Below are 7,786 nucleotides of genomic sequence, written 5' to 3'. Positions count from 1 at the left end.
AAAGAAACGGAACCTTGTGCGTATTGAAACCTTTCTCAGGGGAAAATATAACTTTTATAGTTCTCCTTGCATCTAAAGAATACCCGGGTCAATATAGAACTTCTGCAAGTTCGATTGTAAAATATCGCCGTAGACTATGTTCGTGTTCTATATTTTCACTCGTAAGACTGTTCGAAGAAAAACGGCGTAGCACGTTTTATCGTGCACAACAGGTAAACTTAAAGATGTCCTTAAAAGAAACGGAACCTTGTGCGTATTGAAACCTTTCTCAGGGGAAAATATAACTTTTATAGTTATCCTTTCATCTAAAGAATACCCGGGTCAATATAGAACTTCTGCAAGTTCGATTGTAAAATATCGCCGTACACTATGTTCGTGTTCTATATTTTCACTCGTAAGACTGTTCGCAGAAAAACGGCGTAGCACGTTTTATCGTGCACAACAGGTAAACTTAAAGATGTCCTTAAAAGAAACGGAACCTTGTGCGTATTGAAACCTTTCTCAGGGGAAAATATAACTTTTATAGTTCTCCTTTCATCTAAAGAATACCCGGGTCAATATAGAACTTCTGCAAGTTCGATTGCAAAATATCGCCGTAGACTATTATCGTGTTCTATATTTTCACTCGTAAGACTGTTCGAAGAAAAACGGCGTAGCACGTTTTATCGTGCACAACAGGTGAACTTAAAGATGTCCTTAAAAGAAACGGAACCTTGTGCGTATTGAAACCTTTCTCAGGGGAAAATATAACTTTTATAGTTCTCCTTTCATCTGAAGAATACCCGGGTCAATATAGAACTTCTGCAAGTTCGATTGCAAAATATCGCCGTAGACTATGATCGTGTTCTATATTTTCACTTGTAAGACTGTTCGAAGAAAAACGGCGTAGCACGTTTTATCGTGCACAACAGACGACCTCAAAGATGTCCTTAAAAGAAACGGAACCTTGTGCGTATTGAAACCTTTCTCAGGGGAAAATATAACTTTTAAAGTTCTCCTTTCATCTAAAGAATACCCGGGTCAATATAGAACTTCTGCAAGTTCGATTGCAAAATATCGCCGTAGACTATGATCGTGTTCTATATTTTCACTCGTAAGACTGTTCGAAGAAAAACGGCGTAGCACGTTTTATCGTGCACAACAGGTGAACTTAAAGATGTCCTTAAAAGAAACGGAACCTTGTGCGTATTGAAACCTTTCTCAGGGGAAAATATAACTTTTATAGTTCTCCTTTCATCTGAAGAATACCCGGGTCAATATAGAACTTCTGCAAGTTCGATTGCAAAATATCGCCGTAGACTATGATCGTGTTCTATATTTTCACTCGTAAGACTGTTCGAAGAAAAACGGCGTAGCACGTTTTATCGTGCACAACAGGTGAACTTAAAGATGTCCTTAAAAGAAACGGAACCTTGTGCGTATTGAAACCTTTCTCAGGGGAAAATATAACTTTTATAGTTCTCCTTTCATCTAAAGAATACCCGGGTCAATATAGAACTTCTGCAAGTTCGATTGCAAAATATCGCCGTAGACTATGATCGTGTTCTATATTTTCACTTGTAAGACTGTTCGAAGAAAAACGGCGTAGCACGTTTTATCGTGCACAACAGACGACCTCAAAGATGTCCTTAAAAGAAACGGAACCTTGTCCGTATTGAAACCTTTCTCAGGGGAAAATATAACTTTTATAGTTCTCCTTGCATCTAAAGAATACCCAGGTCAATATAGAACTTCTGCAAGTTCGATTGTAAAATATCGCCGTAGACTATGATCGTGTTCTATATTTTCACTTGTAAGACTGTTCGAAGAAAAACGGCGTAGCACGTTTTATCGTGCACAACAGACGACCTCAAAGATGTCCTTAAAAGAAACGGAACCTTGTCCGTATTGAAACCTTTCTCAGAGGAAAATATAACTTATATAGTTCTCCTTTCATCTAAAGAATACCTGGGTCAATATAGAACTTCTGCAAGTTCGATTGTAAAATATCGCCGTAGACTATGATCGTGTTCTATATTTTCACTCGTAAGACTGTTCGAAGAAAAATGGCGTAGCACGTTTTATCGTGCACAACAGGTGACCTCAAAGATGTCCTTAAAAGAAACGGAATCTTGTGCATATTGAAACCTTTCTCAGGGGAAAATAACGTCAACACTATTTTCAACAACACCCTCTATGGTCAGATTTACAGATTTACACGCAAAACAGGCTTTGGTATAAGGATGTTTTAATTTTCAATAAAATATACATTTACATATATATATTTGAAATCTGAATTTAATCATATAAATTAACTGTAATACTTATATTAAATTGAAGTAAGTGCTATTTTATCTTGTTAGACACATTTTCTTTCATTTCCTATTATTTGGAGCGTATTTATTATTTTATATGTTTTAAAAAGATATCTGTTAAGTCAAAACACAATTCAAATAAAGTTGGGCTCTGATCGAAAGGTTGAACAAACCCTAATGAATGTAAAAGATGCGAAAAATCAAATTTTCGTTTAATTTCTTTTTAGTGGAGTTCGTACTGTAATAGATCCTTCTATAAATTTCTCTGCGACAGTTTTTTTCTTCCTTTTGAGCATGAAAAGACGAGGGTTTGGCCGGAGTTTCCTTGAACCAGGGTTGTTTAGAAAGGATAATCTAAAAAAACCTGCAAATCTATTTCATTAAATTCTTGTATCTGGGTTTAAAAGCCGTAAAAGCTAGACGCAGAATTGTGGAAACCCGGCACAGTCTTTCCACACGCCGAAAACCGGGAAAATGGGAAAAACGCTATAATTTAAATAATGTTTGCCTATTTGGAATACAAAACGAACGGTAAAAAAAAGACTTTCAAGGGAGGCCTAGTAGATTTGAAATACGTCATTCAATCGTCAGTTGGGCTTCACAGCGAACAACGACCGAATTACATATTTCGAATTGATGAGAGTGGTCTCTTGAAAGTCCTTTTCATAACCGAGAACCAAAATGTTTCAGCTGCACCCCCTAGCGACGAAGTAAGCTTCCCTTTGGAAGTACAAGGTTTTCGTTGGTGAAATTCGATAGCCCGTAATGGCGTTATTAAGCACTATAGAAATTATGTCCATGGTTTTCTTAATTTTTTGTTTACATTTAATTCTTGTGTTCAAAAAATGTTTGTGTATAAAAGCCCTCTAGTAAACATTCAAACATAATAAAATTCCCTTCGCCACTTTTGATTTTAAGTCGAGTTTCTAAAGTCAATTTTTATTTCAAAGAAATAGAACCAAGACGCCGCATTGGGCTAAAGCCTAGAAAACACATAATTAGGCAAATTCCTTCAAATGTAAAAACAATAAGTGTTGTTTATTTACTTATAACAATACTCCAAGTGTTATTTATTAATTTTGCACCAATATAATTTAGGTGGCTCATATTAGTTTCAGCTATAGTGGTAAAAACTGGTAACAGTGACGAAGCCAGAGGGGGGCACAGGGGCACCGCCCCCCCCACCCCCAACGTATCGTTGCATGTAGATTTTTTTGTTTTATTTTCTGTCATTGTGCGCCGGCCCTTAATGGGTCAGAGTGTGCAATAACTGGTGGCTTTACCGGGGAGTCGGGGTCCGGCTCTTGTAACCCATAATGGCGGTGGCGCACTGGAAGATGTTAGCTCTGGTCAAATGGTCCTATCTCCACCTCTGGTAGGGGCTGGATACTGAGCTTCGGCTCCGGCTAACGGGGAGGGTCCGTGCAAAATGGCCACCTCGGCGGATTGGGTAGCCTGTTGTGGGGATGCGGGCCTTCGTATGAGGGCACGGCGGTCCTGTTTCCCGGCCTTTTGGAATCACACCGGGATCTCCGGTGCCAGCTGTGCCGGGTTACTTGGACTGATGTGTGCTAGTCGTTCCCCTTTAGGAGCTCTCTCCAAAGGCCTTGACTCCCTGCCTCCATAGGTGGGGTGTCGGCTGGAGTTGCTATAGCATCCATTCTTAATCCCACTGCTGTGTGCGAAGTGGGGATTGGTCCACCCATTGCTGCACCTTCTGCTGGGTTGAGTGGCTTGCGTCAAAGGTGCGACCATCAGTAGTGGGGTACTGCTACCCATGCTTAGTGCTCGGATTTCGATTAATTTTTATCCATGAATAAAATAAGCTCGGCGATATTTAAATAATATTTATTTAAATAACCAATAGTTGAATAAAAATTGTAAAATGTTTAAATAATCGAGAGTGAATAAGCCTATTATTTAAATAAAACAAATAATTATTTAAATAAATACCACTTTTATTCTAATAAATGCTTGGGTGCGTAAAAAACATAATTAAATAAGTTAAAATGGTATTCTTTTTACCAACGTTTTTTAAATAAATCGAAAAATTTGTGGATAATGAATAAACAATTCCGAGCACTACCCATGCTGGATTTGTCACCTGTCCGGGCTTGGAGACGCTGGCGTAGGGCACTATGATGATAGGCCTCCGGTGGTATGGTCTCTGTTACTAGGTACACCGGGCTATAGATTCTGACTCACTGTCATTGTGTGCCCTCCCCGAAACGAAATCCTGGCAATGCCACTGACTGGTAAAACTAATTTACATGCCTACATATAATATCGTATATAATTTTTAACGACAATATTACGACACCTTAAAAGTATTGTTATTTTATGGTTGGAAAGCTATTCCACCCCCCCCCCCCCCATACACACACAAGCGCAAAAAATTATTACGAGAAGGTAATTAAAAAACGTTTGAGCTTTAAACCCTTTGTTTTACGAGGCAGAAATGAGACTCATTGCCAAATAGTTCACCGCTACTCAGTTTCTAACGCCTAACGCAGTTGTAGGGTTTGTGTTCAACCACTCGTGTTCAACTCAGAAGAACTATTTCAAGGTAGCTTACAATTGAGTGCCCCGTTCAAACGTGTAAGTTAATTTTATTACACTTATAGTTTTACCTTTTTTATATGAAATGTTTAACACAAATAATAACCGAGATTTCGGAAAATTCGGGCGTAATTATAATAAAGCAGTATGTTGTATACCATGAGCCTTATATAGGCTAAGGCAACACCCCAGATTAAAGGTTTTTCACATGTGCTGTCGTAATACAGGATTGCGGAGTAAAAATGCGTAGTAAGGTGTTGGTTCGGTGGAAAGCTGTGCATGCCACGAGAGCCAACTTTCTACTAGAGAGGTTAAGGTACCGTTAAAACAATAAAAAATAAACAGACCCGTAGCCACGGGGGGGGGGGGAGCACAGCGTGGCGTTTCCCCTCAAATGAAATTTCTATTAGCCCTAGCTGCCCCCTGGTAAATATCCACTGCCCCCTAAAAATTATTATTTGTTCTTCTCTAGTTTAGTTTGTCATTCATTTAATACGACATTGATTACAGAATAAAGACGATTTATTCTTATACTATATTTTGTCCTAGGTTTAAACCCTTTTAGTTTGCTTATTTAGAGCCCGTTTTTTTTAAGATGCTAGCTCTATAGTCGTCTGCTTCATAATGGGAAATTTTCACTTGTGGTTTTGAATTGATATTGTCGACGAAATTTTACTTATCTGTAAGTAATGCTGACACGTGTATCTTTTCTTATTAACTATTATATTATAATTAAGTAATGTAATATTTTTGATTAATAATTTATACATAGGTAGTGTAATATTTATAAAAAATATCGTGAAATAACACACGACCGAAATGAAAAATAATTATTTTACTTTCTTAAAACGTTTTGGATAAAGCAGGGTACACGAAGAAGTAATATACTACATATACTTTTATTTGTAGCGCGGGAATTGATACAATTATAGAAGTATTTTTAGTAAAGGACTCCAGGAATACAAAAATTTATATGTATTATGAATACAGGCTATAAAGGACCAGTTGAAATATAGTTGACTTAAAAATGCTACTTCATGGTCAACAACGAGGAAATTAACCATTCTTTACATAAATGAATCCGACCGAGTACTTCCAAAATTAGACGTCCGATGCCGGTTTAAACGTGGCCGCGGAATTCCGCGCCTGCCTTAGAAAAAAAGGTTTTCTAGATAACCAGCCGTATTCTGCGTGACCCCCTAGGCAAGAAGGGAACCGCCCTCTTGCTTAAGAAGCTCCGGTTGGCTGAAATGTTTGGCGGGAATTCTCTTGCCTTTGCTTTTCTATTGGCTGTGGTTACGTCATGAGTGTTACGTAACATTTTGACTTCCGGCGCTTGTTCCGCCATTTTAGTATCATTTTTCACTATGGCGCTTCCCGGAGCTGTTCCTGCTGTCGCCGCAATAGCTGCGTTAGGCTTAGAAGAAAATGCAATTTATAGAAGAGACAACAGCTTGTAAAGGTATTGTCAAATTTTATTTAACATTTTTATGAATAAAAAATCATGTGAGTTATTTCATTTCCACACCACCCTGAAGGTAGAAATAATGGTGTATTTTTTACGAGGTATCCCATCCCCACATTCGTTTAAAATAACTGAAATTGGGTTCAAGCCTAAATCCTCTTGCATCATCATAACCAGAAAAATTAATTTAACGCCTAATCTACTATAACAGGTGGCTGCAATTAACCAAAAGTTACTGCTAGCAATAGCTGGCTTATTGCTTCCGGCTTTCGCTCTTCACAAGCTGCCAGTCTTTCAAGCGCATCAGCGAACCTTCTACAACTGTCGGCCACTACTTCAAGAGCTGAAGTATTCCTCTCTGAGATATCAGCTACTCGGATCAAAGTGTCCCTTATTTCTTGCTGAGTTTCCTTTAACTCAACAATTTCAACTGCGAGTTTTTTTCCTCAGATGCAAAACCGTCCAGAGCATCACCAATTATCTCCTTAAACAGGAGAGAACTATAAGAAGAATAGGGTTGAGCTTCAAGTGGAAGTTTCCCTGCCTACGACTGATGACGGCCAAGCAGCCAGAAACTGATTTGAGGAAAGCGTTCTCAAATCAGTCTCCTAGTGGATATTATAAAACCATCTCCCCGCCAGGTATTGCCCTTTTTTTTTGCAAATATTATTCATACTAATGTTATAAATTTTATCTGCAGATGTTTTTGATACCACTTCTGGGGAAGCACTCGGAACAGCTACAATTGGGGTGGTACTGGCTTCGTTGTGCTCTTGGAAGCTATGTGTAGAGCTTTGAACACTTTCACCCTATTGACCGTCATCGAAACCTATAACAACATTTGTATTACTATGAACAACAAGTCAAAATTGATAGCAATCTTACTGGAAATGGAAATTCCACTTGTGATGTCTTGCCACAGCATTAAATATCCTCTGAAAAGGATTGCTATCGCTGCCATTTTCTTTAGTTGATTGGCCATCTCTAAAAATGTATAATAGCTAAGGTTAATACGAATAATCCAATTTATTGGTAATTATTTATCAATTACAGGGCTATTTCATCCACAAACTGGAAGGTCTCTGGAGCATTCCTTAAAAAACAATTAAATTTGTAATTATTAGTGCTTTACACATATTCGCATGCTGTGCCTGTATTTAAATATTTTTGCTTTGCTTATTTTTGCATGTAAATGTTTGGGCTGTATTTAATTTGTATGTTGTGCTATGGTTTTTAATCTTTTCCTTATTTTCAATTATTCAGTTAACCATTTTATTAAGCTTTTACCATTTTATTTAAATTTAACTATAGTGGTTTTATATTTGGAATGTAATACGCGGTATTATTTTTGAGAAAGTACGTTAGAAATATGAGTGCTTACTCTGTACTTCCAGAAGCTGCTGCATCATATCCAGTGTCGATACCTCCTAGTGTTCCGGCATATGACACCTCTGCAAATAGAGCTTTT

The 7,786-nt window shown here is 37.9% G+C and overlaps 1 long non-coding RNA gene across 1 annotated transcript; it reads left to right on the top strand.

Annotated features, from left to right (window-relative positions):
- Window positions 1-6,769: 6,769 nt before the first annotated feature.
- On the top strand, window positions 6,770-7,130 carry LOC149940291 (uncharacterized). Its single transcript, XR_016481127.1, has 2 exons — window positions 6,770-6,959; window positions 7,019-7,130. It is a non-coding gene; the product is annotated as an uncharacterized LOC149940291 (long non-coding RNA).
- The last annotated feature ends 656 nt before the right edge of the window (window positions 7,131-7,786 follow it).

The sequence above is a fragment of the Leiobunum rupestre genome, chromosome 6 (genome assembly GCF_980474605.1).
Source record: "Leiobunum rupestre chromosome 6, qqLeiRupe1.1.hap1, whole genome shotgun sequence".
NCBI classification, from domain to species: Eukaryota; Metazoa; Arthropoda; class Arachnida; order Opiliones; family Sclerosomatidae; genus Leiobunum; species Leiobunum rupestre.
The sequence above is the reverse complement of the archived record's forward strand: the minus strand, read 5'-3'. Positions and strand labels throughout refer to the sequence as shown.